Genomic DNA, 18595 nt, shown 5'->3' on the forward strand with positions numbered 1-18595 from the left:
ACTAATCATAATCTACGCTGTTTTGGCATGTATTGGTTAAATTGCTGCTGATCTGTGTTGCATCATCTGTCCGTGGGGCCAGAAAGCCGACTTGTTGGTGTTTTGTACCTTTTGCCAGCTGTCAGTGTGGCGTTTTCTGCAGGTGGCCGAGCTCACAGGCAGCAGAATCAATCTGCCAAGCAAGAACCGCAGGTGAGCTGCAGACAGCTGGTCTTTGCTTGGCAGTAAAGCAAAGCAGGAACGAGTGAAAAATTAGCAATCGGTACACCAGAAATAGTCAGCGAAGGCTGAAGAAAAAAAAATGCAACCTTGCAGTTGAACCTCAAGGTGACGCGATGCTCTCTGAACATTTTGTCAACATTATACCCAAACTCTGACAATGGGTTTGTTTCCCCACCTCTAACAAAACTGTCACCCACCAGAGCATTTTGGCTCTGAACTGAAGATGCTCTCATGTTCTCTGAGGGATAAGCCTGTTGATTTTTAATACATTTTTCATTGTTGCCAAATCCTCCCCAAAGACCAAAAACAACAGCAAACTGATCCTCCCAACATGTGTTGCCTTTGTAGCCAAACCCGGCTTTCCTGTAGCTCATCTCTCCACCTTAGAGCACCATGATTGTTTTATTAACGATGATGAATATCAGCAATGCAGTAAAAAAAAAAAAAAAGAGCCCAGAAATGTTCTGATAATCTGTTTGAGAAATATTTTAGAGCTAAGTAGAGCACAGATCATTAAATTTGAAAATCATAGTTGTTTTCTTTTTTTTTCTGTGCAATGTGTGTTTTCCCCCCTGGGCCACGCTGTTTTGCTCTTCCCTGCTGCTGTGATAAAAAACAACAAACATCTGTTCTCTCAAGGTGTTTGTCGTTTTATCCTTTTTTTTCCAGGAAATGTGTGTGACTCTCGGGGATAAAGTTTGCCACAAGCTGGAAGTTTTGTGTCAACATTGACAAGACATTATAGAGTTTGTAGGGTGTCATGCTTACAAAATGTAAACATGACACCATTTTACTTGGCATATGCTGATGCATCAAGGCAAGCTGAAAATGCAGGGTTAGGTTTATAAAAAAAAGTTTGATAGTTATTTTTAATTATCTAAAAAATACTCTATACTCTCTTATTATTATGTCTTTGCAAATATAAATAATATTGATAGTCCTACCTACATTGAAACAGAAGAGCTTAGTAACGTGAGAGTGAGGTAAAAAGGTTATGTTTCTTTTAGACCGTGTATGTAAATATCTGGTTTCAATCGGCTCCTCTTAGCCTTTCTTCCTCTTGTATTCTGCTCCAGCAATTCTTGAAAATAAAATGTATTTCCAGGTCTGCAAACTAGCTTTAAATATATTTTTCTATATTTAAAGCCATAAGCTGTAATTACACAAACACAGATTTATTTTACTTTTATCATGGAAACATGCTAAATTACAAGCACCTCTAATGCTCAGGTACTTCTGACAAGCAAAAAGATTTGGAAAGTAACAAGCAAGAATCAGAAAGTCTACCTCATTAACTACATGCCTTCAGTCCAGATTCATTATTAAAGTATGTGTATACCGAGGTTTTATTTGCTCTGAATCGACAAAAAATGCTTTCACAAAACATTTTTCTCTGCAGATGTGTCAAGAAAACAAGTTGATTTTTCATCAGTGGTCACTGTTTTCAGCACACGTGCAAGATTGAGACATTAGATGACGTCTAAGTAGTCTATGAGAAAATGTAGGTCATGCTGAATCCTTATGCTGAAATTTGTATTCCTCCTTCAGCTCCAGCCTTGTTATTGCTGCAAAAATGATTCCAGGTTGTTTAGCCTTAGAGACAATGCACATAAATCAAACCGTGGCTCATTGGCTGTGAATTAGAGGGTTGTTTTTCTCTGTGAGAGGTTAAAGATTTTCCCCTAAATGTCTCCAGCCACAAAGGTTTAAAGTAAATTAAATAGATTACAGTTCCCACAGAAATGCATCTAAAAACAGGGAAACCAGGCTGGGAACTGATGGCAAACATTATACAGTTTCATTATTTCATACGGCTGCACTGGTTAATCCTCACTGTCTGAAAGTGATCATTAGCAATGTTATATTTCAAAGCATGGCCCCTAATTTACAATGTGATTCACTGGATGCTGAATCATTAATGCAACACACAAATAAGTGTGATCGCAAGCGTCAGAAAGTGTCTCTTAAGACCATTAAACAGTGAGCTTTTTCAGTCTTTCTTTAGTCAGAGAGCACAAGGTTTTCCACACATACAGATAATGGACTGGCTCTTAGGGTAGGAAACGTTAATTATTCATCCACAGGTCAATATCAACACACTTCACAGCTACTTACACGGATATCAAGCCAAACACTGGAGAATATATCACAGATCTTTACATCCTGCTTTAACAAACATCCTACGCTGTCATATGTCTTTAATCACCACCGGCAATAAAACATCTATTGTTGCTCTTCAATGTACTTTTGATTGGATTTTTGAATTAGCACTGACTTTATTTTTTTATTTAGCCTTTATTTAACCAGGTTAGTCCCGCTGAGATCAGATTTCTCTTTTAGAAGGGAGACCTGGTAGAGACAGGCAACCTCATTACATTAAAAACAAAAACATACATACATACATTAAAATGTGTATTTATAATTCAAGCCAAATATAAGCACTGATATTAACAATAAAAATTATTGATGAATATAGGAAGTAAAGCAGCAGTCTTTTGTAGCAATGAGTCACCAGACAGCAAATGATTGGAAAGCTCAAGATAAAGTCTCCAAAAAAACACATTAACTATTTTATTTTTGTTTCTGTATAAAACAGTACATAACAGCTGCATTTAGTCATATTTTCTAACAAGCTGATATTAAATCAGGTAGAGGAGAAAATATTTAAAAGACCAAAATAACAATCTCAGACATGCTGTCAATATTTGAAATTTGTTAACATTATAAGATTGAGATATTATTTTCATGAAAAACCTACGGAGCCCTCCAGAGGACATGGGGATTTTTTTTTTCTTTTGCGTTCCCTCGCAATAATGTACTGATCAGTTATGCGGCATAATTGAATACTGTAAGCCTTTCTAGGGCAGTACTTTCCGCTTTAATATAAGGTTATGTGAGGTTTTTCCATGAATGTTAATATCTCTTTGTGAAATATCTGACGTTTTATATCTTTCTTTAGGATAGAAAGGCACCACAAACCTATGATATAAACAGAAACTTTCTGTAAGTAGGAAAGAAATAAAAAATACATCCTAATTTGGACTATTTCTGAGTTGTTATTGCGGGGTAATAAGTCATCTGACAGATTTGAGAATGTGAATGCTTCAAGGGAATCTAGTCATTTTAAAACATGACTTCATCTCGCTTTTCAGTTTTAAATGCTTCTGTTTATTCGCTGGCACGTCCTAGCCTGCTCATAACAGCCGTCTGCAGCATCCAGTTAAATATTAATGGGAGCAGTGACCTGCAAAGCAAAACAAACAGAAATGAAAACGGATCCATTTCTGCTGCAATGAATAGACTTCTTTGGTAATAATCTAAGATTTTCATGTATGTACTTAAAAGTTTTGTTTTACTATTCAGCACATTTGCTCAACACCTGAACATAAAGCATGTCCCCGAGTCCAGACTCTGAGTTCTGCTTTGCAACATGATGCAAAGAAGCACCGAACTCTTCAGATTGACTTCTGGACATAAAATGCAGAGTCAGGCTCGTCTGATTTACCAGCGGAGCCTCGAGAAGACAAGTGTTCTCTCAAAGGCAGCGAGAAGAAAAACAAGCCTCATGCTGTGAGGAGCCTGAAAGAGATCATGTTCAGAAATGCTTTCTGGCTGCTTATCTCGATTTAAAGGAAACGAGACCAATAAGATGCATCCTGCTATCTCTGTGGCGTCTCTCTCTCTCTCTTTCTGCATGTCGTCCACTTCCTGTGACCGGATGTGGAGCCTTGTAGTCCCAGGTAGGTGAAATCAATCGGCAAACACCATCTCTCCAGAAAGCAGAAGATGAGTCGTTTCACACCGGCAGGTGCTGAAATTGACGAGAAGACTTCCTTCCTCCATTTTCCGTCTTGTTGGATGCGACCTGTTTGTCCAGCTGGGAAAGTATTCCTGCCTTTCATTTAATTGTATCTCACTGCTTCACTCCCCTGCTTTGTCTGGATTTGACAGATTCACACACAAGCACATCACCTCGGGGCAGATAACATATCTGCGCCGCAGCAGTGCACTGATGACCTGTCAGGCACACTGTTCATGTCGCTGCCAATCGTCACTCTTCCTCATCCTCTGAACCCCCTGCATGTCAATGACTCTGTACAGACACATCATATCCTGTACTGTCAATCAGAATCCAATTAGAAACCTTAATTACTCGCCTGTCTTATAGGTAATGAAGCGGCATTAGACATTCATATGAGTAACTCACCTGCGTCAAGGCCGACACTTGGCATAGCGGTGACTGGCATTCTCTCCCTGCCAGATTTGGCCTTTTGTCTCTAATTACAAAACTGTTTGGAAGAGGAGGTGTAGGAGGAGGGCGAAGAAACCAGATTGCAACAGGAAGAATTAAAGGAGGCCAGCAGTGAATATGTGTGATCTAACATCTTAATTGGGAGGTTTGTCTGCTTTGACTGAGGATGAGGATCAATAAATGTTCTGCCACTTTTTTTTTCTTTTTTTTTAGTTTCCTCAACCACCAAAAGAGATTTCACCTTACAGGCAGCATTGACCCGTTTGCGCACGTATTCACTCAGATGCTCTACGTCTCTACAGAGTTCGCCAGAAGTGTCTTTCCGTGCAGAAGAGCATCTGAAAGGAGGCGGCTGGATTCGTAGCTGTGCTAAAAAGTCATGGTGAGACTTTAGGAATACACAGCACATCTTCTGCCAGCTTCTCCGCAAAGCCTTTCCTGATTTTTACTCTCGTTTGCATAAAACATGACAGAAGAAGGTGGACAGGAGGTGCAAAACAGAACCCGATAGAGCTTCAAGTCCAGAGATGGAGGTTTATCTCCACGCCCCGTAAAAGGCAGTAAGCGGTGCTTTATGTACCAGAAATCATCAGAGCAACCAGAACCCAGCAGAGTGTTTCTAAAACGTGCATAGCCACCTGGGAAAAGTTGAGAGTACAGAAAGAAAACGTTCAAACTATATATTTTTTATTTAGGTGTGCTGAAGCAGAAAAAAGTCGAACTCGTGCACTGCTGTGCACCTGGGGATTATGGCTCTGACATAAAATAGCGACTCAAATGCAGACACATGTCTTAAAACAAGGAGTAAAATGGTCCTCTGATAGCTGACAGTGGATTTTTATCTAACAATTCAATTCAACTTAGAAAACAAGTATTCTTCTGACAAAATCAGCAATTAGATTAAATTACCCGATGATAATATTAGAGGATCTGCAGTTCGAAACTCACTTCCTGTTGATTTAAAGTCCATGACCAGTTTTAGTACGCTCAAAAAATACAGAAAACTCTGGTTATGTCAAAAACAAAACTGTATCCATTTTAAATGATTCACTGTTTCACTGTTTGTTTCAAACAGTGAAAAATAGCACAACAATATTTTGTTGTGCTATTTTAAATGATTATTACTTCAATTTGTAATAGTTTTAAGAAGTTTAAAAACCCATCTAGGGACAAGTGCTGTGAATTAGCTGATCCATCCATCCATCCATCCATCCATCCATCCATCCATCCACCCACCCACTGCTGCAAAGAGAGCATGCATGATCAAACCTACATGCCGAGTACAAAACAGCAAATAGCAAACGACTACATGAAGCAATAAGGGCCAGTTCTAATTTCAGTGGATTGCATCAACACAGCCCTGCTGTAAGAAAATGGAGTTCATTTCAGATTATTATTTTCCCAGCTCCCAGGCCTCTTTTGTTAATGGTATGTTCGTGACGGGCAATGACTAACAATTAAAACGCTGCCCTCACAGCTATTGAACCCGCGTGTCACTGTTGCTGCAGCATTACAACTCTCACTGGAGCGCTCGTCAGTAAAGACCTATCCAGCCTCCGGGCCTCTGCTCTCTTCTTTCAGGCCAAATGGAGCAGAAAATGAGAAAAGCAAACCAACATTTTCAGAAGCTCTAAATAACATATCCAAACATGACCTTTCGACTGTCCTCTCGCTCTCTCCTCTTTTCTTCTTTAACCTTTACTTTGCTGAGTTCTGCTGGTGTGATTTCAGCCTCTAATTAAGGGGAAAATTACAGAAAAAAGTGCTTCTGTTCATCTAAGCAAACAAGGGAGTGCAATGATATGAAATAAATGCTTGTTTATTTCATTGCGCATGAGTGAAGGAATAAAAGACCAGCAATAAGAGAAAGGCAACATGACCTCCAGGAAGACATTTAGAAAGGTACTCAGTAATAACCAGAACAAAGAGTTGCACTGTAAAAGCCTCAGTTTAAATTATTTACCTTAAAACAAAGCAGAATGTGAAAGCAATACTAAACAAAGAAGACAAAACAGTATTTTTGGTCTTTCTTTCTACTCTTTGCAGCCCTGGATCACTGTTGCATGAAGCTAATGCTTTCCTGAATACACTTTAAATGTTAATGGCTGCTTTGAAATAAAATTGCTTCGGCATTATGAGACAGAATCATGTTAATAAATATCCAAGCCCCTTATTGGAGCAGAAGCTTTGGCCTTAATTAGTCCTTTTATTTATTTATGGCATATTAAAGCATATAAAAGAAATCTAAAATGGAAAAAAAATATCTAAAATACAATATTCTAAGAAGGTTTTCACATTTTAACAACAAAATAAAGGTTTTTATTAATTGTGTTTTTTCTTTTATCAATTCTGCTTTTCATCTTAATCCACCATGTGAGTTGTGGGTCAAGCTGTAGAAACCATGTTAACCATATTTCACCAAGATTATTTTGTTTTAAAGCGTTTCCATTGGGGAAACAGGTCAACACACACACACACACACACACCTCTAGGAGCTGCACTCACATCTTCTGCCTCCAGCTGACTTCATAAATGAGGCTTGCGATTATGTTTATAAACACAGCCAGACATTTTAACATTATCATTTGGTAATAATTACTTTTTATGAAAAAACAACAACAAAACAAAACAAAACTGTAGCTTCAGTTTCCAGCAGAAAATTTATTAACAAGATCTTTTACAACGGCCAACACACTAAACTACTTTTATAAGAAACAGTGAGGAAAGTTATTTGCCAATAGCTGAACTGAACAAAAGAATAATTTCTAACTTCAAAATGAAGGCTGTGTACAGCCAGTGCTTGTCAGAGTCACATGATGACTCTCTTATTTCAATTCTGGTGTGCAGCCGCCTTGATAAATCAGCTTGTTTGTGTTTATTTGATTAATTAAGACGAGGGGGAGGTCTCCTTCTGGCCGAGGCAGAGACGCCAAGGATGAGTGTTGACCTTTCCACCTCCAGTCTCCAGTGTAATCAACGCTTCCTGAGTCTGAAACCGGCCAATTTATTCTGCCAAAACAGAGTCCAGCCTGGAAGCTGCAGTCTGCTGCTGGCTCCACACATTGGGATCTGAGTATAAACTGTGAGATGGATCAAGCGTTAGAAATCTGTTTGTTGGGAAACAAGTATCTTCAGCCAGCTCAACTCTACAAACGCAGCTCTTTTAGGAATTTGGGATTTTCGAAATGTGTTTTATCACAAGCATTTTTAATGAAATCCCTAGTTTCATCCAGTCAGATATGCTGTTTTTTTCTGCTACTTTAAAAAAAACAACAGATAAGAGCTTCAGATATCGAGGCTGGATGTTATTAACCTAGATTTAGTCGTAACCTCAAATGCAGCTGCTGCAGCTTCACTGCCAGAAAAGAAGACCTTCGGGTTCATTCAGCTCCTTCTTCTTTCACTAACACGACTGAATATTTCATAACTCCAGCTCCGCCACAATGAGCAGCTCTCCTGTAACGACAGCAGGCTAATGGAAAAAAGTCAGAAATACTGGCATTAATCACAGAGGAATGACTAAACGGTGTGTAAAATTTTAGGCTGAAAGGATATTTTATTTGGTTGAAAATTAAGTAAGGTCTGTGGTTCTTTTTATATAGGTTGAGAAAATACCTATAAAGAGCATGTTTCTGTTTTAATCATTTTACTTACCAACTAGACTAAAATTTTAGAGTCTCAGTTCTGTATGGTTGCCTTCAGAGTAAACCATTTCATAACAGCCTGAATATGAGGCTAAACAACCGCAGCTATGAAATAATCAAAAGGCGGTGAGCAACATTTAGAGGTTTGACTGTTTTGACAGAAAGGGCATCATGATTTGTGTTTCATCAAAACCAGACACAATTACTGAATCCTCACATAAAAAAGGAAACAAATAAATAAAATCTAAAGTTCAGAGCTGCTCCAGGATTTCTAATCAGCTCTTGGTACATTCGTCACAAAGATACATGAAAAGCTACTGAGCCTTAACTCAGTTCGTGATTTTGTTATTGTCCTTTATAAATGCTGAAGTTCTGAAAAAGGACTTAAAAGTTGTAAGGTTGTGAAATATCCTGTTATTAAAGCACGAAAGCTACAAGAAGGGAGAACAAAAGAGCTGGGCTACAGAGAGGAAGCGACTCCAGCTAAAATCTAATCTGAGGGTCTGATTTCTATTTGTGTTTTTTTAAGTGGTTCCAGTGTTGAACCAGGCGGAGCCATATTCAATGTTTTTCTGTGAAAGAAGCCAACATGCTGCCACATCATTATGTCTCTCAAAACAAGTCTAATTTTCAAAAACTTCAATCATACTAATAATACGGGAACAAATTTCCATTGCAGGAGTTCACAAAAAAGCTTTTCAAATCAAGCTAAAACACTCACATTATTTTCATATGTTGGGAATTCACAAGGACTGACAATAGATGGCGAGAAAAATTTAAAAAAACAACTGAGACTGACATAAAGTCTCAACTTTTAGGGTTATTTGGTGGTTCTACGAAGCCCTATGATGGATTAATTATTTTCAGTCGGGTCTGATGGAGATACAAACAATCAAAATGAAAGATCTTACATAACTGAGCCAGTTAATGACTGAAACCATGATGGATTCTAACATGGATGCTGAGGCCGAAGCAAACGGTATGAGGACAATGACGCTCTTCACATATTTCACTGGTATGAATCTGTTTTCTTTTTTAACGTTTATTATTTAATTAATTTCCATGTGTGTTTGCTACATAGCTAAATATTTGACATCTCAAAGCAGCAGTCATATACAGACCAAATATAATAAACATTAGGCAATCTACAAACTAAAAAATTTAAATTTGTGATTTGTGTGTGACTGAATCAGGTGCTCAGTTGTAGATTTTCCTTATCCAGTCGTTACAATTTAATTTGTTCATTGTGTTGGAAATAAAAAACGTACCCTGACCAAACGTCCTGACCAGCTGAGCTTCAGCTGTCGACTGACTGAAACGTTGGCCAGCAAAGTGGTGGAGCTCAGATGGGGCTTTAACTGGACCACTCATCAGTCTGTCTCCATGGCAGTAAATAAATGCAGAATGAAAGAGTTTTGCAGATCCCTGAAGGATAAAAGGTTGGGGCTTGAAAAGATCAAATCTGATTATTTTAGTCCGCTCTGATCCACTTCAAATTCATCTCCATGCTGAAAAATAATCAAGGAACAGAATGCCATGTTTTAGGGTTTTTCTGTTAATGTAAAGAATACCAGCTAAACTCTCCTAAAGAACAAATATCTATCATAACTACTATTAAAAACTTAGCCAGTTGTACTTGGAGCACATTATCATTGTTAGCAATATTTTGTTATGTAAACTAATGCCTACTATGACGTCTCAGAGACAAAAAAAAAACCTGTTTGACAGTTTCATTGTTACCACAATGTTAGTATACGCAATATCAATAAATAGAAGAAGAACCTTTAAATATTATATAAATCAAATTCTCACTATCCAGCCTTAAACTCATAGCAGATTGACGCCATTACTGTAGACTTAAGTCATATTTTAATTGTGACATTTACCAAATATATCACATGCTTTTGTTATATTGTGCAGCCCTCATTTGGTTCTATAGAGGCTGAACTATGTATTACACAGTACAGACCAAAGGTTTGGACACACTTTCTCATTGAATTCAATGAGAAGGTGTGTCCAAACTTTTGGTCTGTACTGTATATTATTTTGACTGATTCTAATGCAAAACTTAACCTGTGTGTTTAAAGGCCTTTTCTGTAAATGTCACATCAATATTTTCAGTGTCTGTGCAGAAGGATGTCCAAACAACACAAGACTAATTCAGAAATGTTGCTTTAATCAACATGCAGTGCTTGTGAACATCCTCTACAGTCCTGACCAGCTGACCTCTGATCAGTATTTACCTGCAGCGCTGCAAACTGGAATCAGATTCAGTGCTGCAAGAGGATTTATTTAAAAAAAAAAATTTTTAAAAAGCCCTGGTGATATTAACATACCAACATTGATTTTATGAACAGATTTAGAAACAAGTTGTTCAATACAGCACATTGACTCATAAATAACTCAGTGGCAAACAAACAGCCTCTGAGTGATACTTGGGCTCATGGTATTCTCACTTTTATGAATGTTTAGGTTTTAAATTTTAGGGTTAAAATAGACAAATTAAATCCATAGCTAACAACAGTTTTAAACACATTGCTCCCAACATTTTGATTTGTTGCTTAAGTTTAATGGTAGTTTTTTGTATGTATTTCTCACACTCATTTGTAACTATGAGTTCCCACGTTCCCATTAGTTTGGAAAATCCTTGATCCCGGCCAAAATCGAAGAAACTCTGGCCGCAGAAGTACAAAGAGTCAGACAAATTGACTCTGCTTGTTTGATTTGAAATGCACTAACGATTCTGAAGAAAAACAAATATTTGGAAAGTAAAACAGTGGGTGAAACATGTCAACCGTGACATACGGCAAAATAAAATAACAAAGATTTCCTGGAGATGATTCGATTTTTTATGTGGGCATTGCACAGCAAATGACTGCGATGTAAACACTGTCACAAGGGAACACGTCCTGTTCACAACATTTAAAGTCAACATCTCATTTCTTTTCTGCATATCAGTCACAAAATTATATTACAGTATTTAATGAATGGTTTGAAATGAGCAAGAACAATTCATTTTAGCTATAATCCCTCAGCCAATCCAAGCAAAACCATTTCCTCATGATATAACTGTGCATTTTAACTTAGTCAATTAAATAACATCAGACATAATTTGAAGGGACTAGAACCATTGAAGCCTTGCTGAATAATCTGGATAAAATGTACATTTGGGTTTTTTTTGTCCTTTTGAGATAATTAGAGGAAAATTTAGGAAGATATTTTATTTATCATCTGACTTGTAGGAGGTAAGAGATCCGAGTAGTTTCTGTTACTTTACTTGCTATTGAAACTAAATTATGTGCACATCACAACCTTTAACGTTGCTGTTCTGCAGACAGACCTGAAGCTCGGAAGAGAGCAAATGAAGGAGCCTTTTATCTGTCAGATTATTGCTTCTATGAACTCTTTCAGACAGTTCACAGAACAGAGTGAAGATTAATGATCCCTATATAGAGGTGAGCTATCATCTAAACATTTAATTTCCTTTCACTGCTCTTATACAATAACCATGTTTTCTGTTTCCCCCAAAGTCACGGTCCAAGCAACTATAAATCTGCAAATTTCTGTGTTTTTAAACTCTTTGTATGAATAAAATATTTGATAATTTCATGTTGAATCCTGCATCCAGCCTTAGAAATAAACATTTTACAACTATTAATTGATTCAGCTTGTATGGGTGGCAACCAGACGAATATGTTTCAGGGACAAACGTTACACTCTTCTGAACATTATTAAACAATGACCAATAATAAATAATAAAGAATCACTACTTAAATTATATAACATCACACAGGCTAATTACAGGTTCTGAAACAGATGAAATGTCTGTGTAGTCTTAATAAAAACAGCAATAAAAACAAAGTTATGACATGAGTCATATGGGCAAATGGAAAATAAGGATCAGTTTAAACTCTAATGAAGTTGAAGGTTGGTAAATAAACCCACACAGAGAACAATCTTTGCTCTCTAGAACAAACATAGGTGAGGCTGACTGAAAATAGAGATCATTTTCCAAGATTATAAGATTAAAATGTTCACAGAGTCGTTATTTAAAACCCCATCAATAATTGTTCATCGCATTGGAAGAGAAAAACTGACATAATTCAGTCTGATCTCTTGAAACTATTCATACATTGTTTTTTATGTAATGTGTTTTAGACAGACTGAACTTTTTGGTGTGAATTTTTATATCTGATGCTGCTGTTACATCCTAATTTTCCCTTTGTGGGAGAATAAAGGATGTTTCTCTTTCTATTTTGCAAACAATAAATGCCCTTTATTGCTTTATGCTGTAGTCCCCTTGCACATAGAAATCGGTTTGTTGTTTGCCAAAAAAGGGTCAGTGACACAGAGAAGCACACACAACTCCAAATTGCACCTATAGGTTTAAGGGAGTTGGTTGCTGCAAAATTGAAAGAAGGTTTTAAAAGTTGAAATTTAAGTTAATGTTATATTTGTTGGCCGATAAAATAAGACCTGGTGATGAATCTATCAATGAAAAGAAAGGGAAGATGGAGCAGAATACAGTACTGCGGTTGCTGCTTTCTATGAGCAAGGCCTCTTAGTAGTCCAGTATTTTCACAATCAGTCAATCTCTTTTAGCTTGGTTGATCTTCTTTCTTCTTCTCTGTCAGATTTCCCTCCTTCAGGGGTCACTGCAGCGAATCATCTGTCTCCATTTAGCCTCATCCTCTGCTCCCTCACACCAACTAACTTCACGTCTTCTTTCACATCATCCATAAATCTCTGTTTTGCATGTGGTGTATTTTAAAACAATTTCTCGCATTCATTGTTGTCATTACTGCGCCTTTTCATCTTTCCACAAATATTTCTTGACTAAACGTGACATTATTGCATCTCAAATCCACAGAAAACCTAATTAATGTCTGTTTGAAGTGCACCAGAGCTGTGTTGACTTTTCCACTCAGCACATCCTGGTAGGCATCCAATGACAATAAAGTCCCAAAAGTTGCAACATTTAGAAATGTTTTTCATGCGATATATATCTGCACGAACGTACGCTTAGAATTTTAGTATCTGCTATTTAATATCTGCTGCTTGAAGCATCTACAGAGGTAAGTGTCCTCATATTCCAGGCTTAAGGAGGGCAAAAGGAAAGCAGTGCCCTCTGACATCACTGCAATCTATTACTCAACCGAACCATTTCTTCCTCCAAATTGCATGTCTGCTTTTAGTAGTTTTTTTTTTCTTCTTTTAGCAGCAGCATGAGTATGGATGTCGTGTCGATAGGTTTCCCACTGATTGCCTCGCTGCGGCCCAGGCTGAAAGGAAGTGTGATGTATCTCTGAGCCCAAATGGAGCTTTAGGCTGCATGTAAAATCGGCATGCAGCACACTTTGTGAAGCGAGGGACGGGAACGGCTTCAGAGCGAGTGGGAGGAAGGGAGGGAAACCCCACAAAACACTGCACTCCAGGGAGCAGAGCTTATTCAGCACAGCAGCTCTGATTAGCACGGATACAGAAGCTCAGGCTATCATCAGATTTAATCTGGATCTAATCTGTCTCTTAGCAGATCCTTCTCATGTGTTAGAGAGGCTGCTGCACATTTATCTCAGACGTGAAAACAGATGCACACTTAAAACACAAATTATTCACCAGTTCGGCACCACAAAACAATGGAGCACGAAGTGAAGCAAAATCATGATCCAACGCCTAAAACATATTCAATTCAACGTTAGATATTGAGCTAAGATACTTCTAGAGGTTAAACTGGACTACCAGCTAATTCAGTTCATTTCAAGAACAAACAGTTTATACTTATTCAAAAAAAACCAACTAATGTACATGTTAATCATTTCTGCTGAATACTTTGTTTGCACCCTAAATACCAACGACAGACAACGCTTGACTGAAAAATTAAGAAAAGATTTCAGTTAAAAGATGCAATTTGAGGACATTTTATGTGTCCTTCTTCAACTACCTGCTTAGAAACAAAGATAACTTCATTTTGTTGTTTTAAAACAAGTATCTTATGGCAATTTACCTATTAATATTAAATCAACATTCTGCTGAGATGATAAGTCACTGTGATGGACTGGTGACCTGTCCAGGGTTTAATCCATCTCTTATCCAGTGTAAGGAAACACATATTTCCTTATATTGGAAAGAGGAAATAAAATATGGATGGATAACAAGTCGTTCCTTTAAGTAAGTTGCAGAATTTGTTTTTATTATTAACCTCTAACAACGATGCAACGCCACATTTTCTTGAAGACAACCCGTGTTCACATTTGTATTCTCAGTCATATTGTCCCAGAGTTGTTAAACAATGTTTGTGTTTATAAAAACAAAGATCTCTCTTGTCCAATAAGATAAACAAAAACAAATTTAAAATAGTAATTAGTGAGTAATGTACAGAGAAAAACTAAGCTTAATCTTTTGCGTGACGTCAGTCGAGCGCCTTATGTGTGGAGGTTTCAAAATGCTATAATTATAAATTATAAATTATAAAAATTACATACATTTTAAAGAAATGCTTCAGCTGCTGGGGACATTTTTTTCTTTTAATTTTCTGGGAAAATGTTGCTACTGAGAAATAAATAGAAGTCAATCTTAAGTTTATGTTGTGTCATGCATGTGCAGGGCGGTGCATCTCAGATTTCCTTCGTATATACTGCACACCTTAATATATCATTTGTATGTAAACAAAAGAGGTTTTGCTATGGCTGCTCAAATAACAGAAAGTATAAGTGACTTATGACGTGACGGACAGCTCCGTAGCCTGGAATACCTGTGACACAGTGGTCTGACAGGATGAGCTGCAGCCTGAAACCTCTGCTATAATACTGCGTCTATATCTGTCAGCACACGTTGTGGTGCTGAAGGGGCTCCGTTCTCTGTTGCCTCATCGTGGAGATGCAGCCCTCTAACGCTGTGTGACTGCTCTCCCCAGGGGTTTCTTTTCGCTCTACTGCCTGAGCCTTGCTGCCTGCATGGAGAGAAATCAGGGAATCCCTGCATTCGCTGGCTTTCTCTGCTGCTTTATCCATCCATTTGTTCCCTCACCCCTTCCCCTCTGCCTCCAGCCTGAGTGCTGTGCAAAGGCTCAGTTATCATTAGGGAGGTATTCCTGTGACAATGATAAAAACAGCCTCAGCAGATACGGCATCTTTTTTGCTTATGGAAGCCAAATGAACCAATTTGGAGGAGTGCCACTGTGACAAATTACAGTATAATAGGATTTTTTAAACCGAACCCTGGCTTCTTGCTTGTGAAATTCACTGCAGCATAAATTTTAGCAGAGATCATTTGAACCAGAAACACATGCCTCTAACAACGAAGCCTTTAGACAATAAGAGTGGATATTTATCAGATCGTTTATTTATTTATTACATCATATTTTGATTTATTGTTTTCATGATGAGGTTTAAAACCACCAAGACTATCTGTGGGAATTGTTTGCTTTGGTATTTTCACCACTGTTTGTTCAATGACAATATCATTACATGTCAATATATTTGAAAATGTGATTAAATGCTGTTACTGTGAGCAGTTTAGTGATACAAATCACGCTTCTTTATGTGAGAAGGAGAAATAAATAGTTCTTATTGTCACTTTTATTGTTATCATGGTAATGCCACACAATATTATGACAGCACTTTAAGTCCAGTGGCATAAAAAAGTATTCATATCCTTAAACTTCTTCATGCTTTGTTGCATTGCAAGCAAAAGGTTTTTAGTTTTTCTAAAGAGCGTTTCTTTATTGTGATAAAGCTAAGGAAAGTAGAGCAAAACTATGAAGTGAAACATGGTTTTTAAATGTTTATTCATCAATAAAAATAGAAAAAGCATGGTGTGCATAATGTGTTCAATCTGATGCACCTATCAAGTGCAACCAAATAGTGGATTATTTGTAGATTCATGACAGCATCAAAGGTCTTAGAATGAAATCTTGTAATCAAATGGCATCTAGAAAGGCAACAGAACAAAGTTAGGTCATAACAATATATAACCAGCCAAGGCAGCATCATGCTATGGGTTTATTTTCCTCTAGTGCGAACAAAGAAGCTGCAGTCAACAATGACGGGAGCATGAGTGAGTCTGTTAAAGGCTGCAAAACACTCAAGACGATGAGAGAGGTTCAGCTACGATGGGAGGGTTTAGATTAAAGCATATTCAAGTGTTATAATGGCACAGTCAAAGTCCAGACCCAAATCCAAGTGAGAATATGTGGCAGCACCTGAAAACTGTTCACTCAAGCTCTCCATCCAGTCTGACTGAGCGTGAGCTATAAGCACACACACTTTGCTTACTGCAATAACATGTTTTCTGTAGCTACTCACTCAGTGTAAATACCCACTTAGGCCAGCAGCCAAATGCATCTGACAAGCGAAATAGCTACTTGGAAAAGCAGAATATATCTTTGTAATATTTTTACTTCACCATGGCAGCTCAGACTGGGTACAGATCAATGCTTGATGCCAACAAGAGTAATTCACAGCTCCTTAAACTACAAGTGGAGAAAAAATATTTTAATTTTAGTGATGAGATCGGAGGTTAAAGTAAAAAAGATATACTCAAAAAAAAAACCCTCAACAGTTCTGCATCCTTTCTCAGTTAATCTGGATTCATTCTGGCTCTGAAGGTAACAAACCGCCTCGTCTTTTTAACCCGATAAGTGTTTTGTTGCACACAAAATATATTAACTAAATATTCAGCTTAAACTAAAGTAAAATCCTGATCTTTCTGATCATATGCGGGGGCTTCAATTATGAACAATTAGTCCGACACCGCAAACATCTGCATCTCCCACCATCTTACATCATCATATCTGGCTATTTGAACCAAAAACCTGTGAAGTGGAATGAGGTCAGCCTGTGTCTTCTTCAGTGCATTGTGTCATCTAACCCTGCAGCAGCAGCAGCAGAATATACATCTGACCTTTTTCAGAAACACCATTCACCCCTGAGGAGAGCCGGGACATCCTGGAGAACCCATGAGCAGGGTCAGCATCAAACAAGCAGACATACACCTGCTAAAGTGCTCACTTCTTCTTGTCCTGGCGTTTAAACCCACTTTTATCATTTGATCTAATCATCTCCAGGAAGAAGTTAAAGTGCTACGGATCAGTGTCTTACTAATGCATTGGTTCATCTGTTGTCGGAGCCAGTGGAGGCGGCTGAGAGCAGGAAAAGGAGCTTTCCTGCTGCATTGCACCTGCCTAAACGCGCCTAACTTTGCAGGGGAAGTGGGCTGTCTGCTCCCAGTAATGTGTTCCCGGTCCACCGAGGTCGTGATGACGGACGGAAAGCACCCCCTCCCATCCTTTCCTCCTCTACCCAAAACACGAAATCACTCCAAAAAAAAAAAACGAAAAGAAAGAAAGAATGAACCAGGAACTGCAAACCGGCGACAGCGGCTGGCCACATGAAGCCTGATAATAATAATAAAAATTGCACTGGGCTGACCCGCAGAGGGGAGCCTTACCTGGCGGCTGCGGGGATTCTCCAGCAGAGGAGCGGGGCAGGCTGAGGACATTAGTCCGGGAATCGCGCCGAGTGTGTCTGCCTGTCGGTGCGTCTCAGCGCCGTCTGAAGGCAGAGATCCACCGCCAGGGTGTTCCTGACAGGAGGGGGCGTGGTGTGCGTGTCAGTGTGTGTGCGTGCATGTGGGGGGCACGCACGCTACCCCACAGATGTGTTTTTCTTTCTCCCCCCCCCCCTCGCCCCTTCTTCCTTTTCTTCTTATGCCAATGCGACAGTTTCATTCCCATGTTTGCGGACTTTATGAATGAATCCGTAGATAATTTCGCTCAGAGCAGCAGATCGCTGCAGAGCTGTGGGAATCTCCCCATTGTCACAGCCCACATTATGTACCGTGGATTTCCCTGCTGCCATCCGCTGGGAGTCTGGTTCTGTTTCAGAGGAGCTGCCAGCCGCACAGTGACCGTGGGGACTGGAGGTCCGGATGAAACACTGGTCAGTTTAGATAAACAGCGCTGTGAGACACAGATGAGATCAACAGATATTGATCTCGTTTGCTGCTGTGGTACATAAGAAATAACCTTGTTTGAGAGCTCCGTGATCTAATGCACTTCTCTCAGAGCTGCTCTTATTGAATTATACTCACATTTCGGGGGACAGCTGATGAAAAATTGGCTTCTGGTCACTGTTATTGTCCTAAATTGACTTTATTTTGTGATAGATAGATAGATAGATAGATAGATAGATAGATAGATAGATAGATAGATAGATAGATAGATAGATAGATAGATAGATAGATAGATAGTTTGTTAATACATATTGTTTAATTATTATTTACTGAAAACAATAAGAATTTAGATAAAAAGGAAAAAAATATTTGTAATCTTCTTGAATCATGATGTTTTATAAATTATAAATAGCATCACAAAAAAATTTAAATATTGGAACATGTATATATATTTAAAAAATCAAAGACAAAAACCATTTAAGTACCATCTTGTAACTAAATGGTGTGCCTACTGATTTGTGGTTAT

The 18595-nt window shown here is 38.3% G+C and overlaps 1 protein-coding gene across 4 annotated transcripts in view; it reads right to left on the reverse strand.

Moving 5' to 3' along the window:
* Positions 1-17712, reverse strand: part of sytl5 (synaptotagmin-like 5) — a 45175-nt gene extending 27463 nt beyond the window's left edge. The window contains exon 1 of one of the 4 annotated variants that reach the window (XM_028023849.1): positions 17566-17712. The gene's annotated coding sequence lies outside the window, so the exon portion shown is untranslated. The remainder of the gene's footprint in view (positions 1-17565) is intronic. The other 3 variants (XM_028023847.1, XM_028023846.1, XM_028023848.1) reach the window with 3 other exon arrangements.
* Positions 17713-18595: the final 883 nt, after the last annotated feature.

Source organism: Xiphophorus couchianus, chromosome 7, assembly GCF_001444195.1.
Source record: "Xiphophorus couchianus chromosome 7, X_couchianus-1.0, whole genome shotgun sequence".
Taxonomy (NCBI): Eukaryota; Metazoa; Chordata; class Actinopteri; order Cyprinodontiformes; family Poeciliidae; genus Xiphophorus; species Xiphophorus couchianus.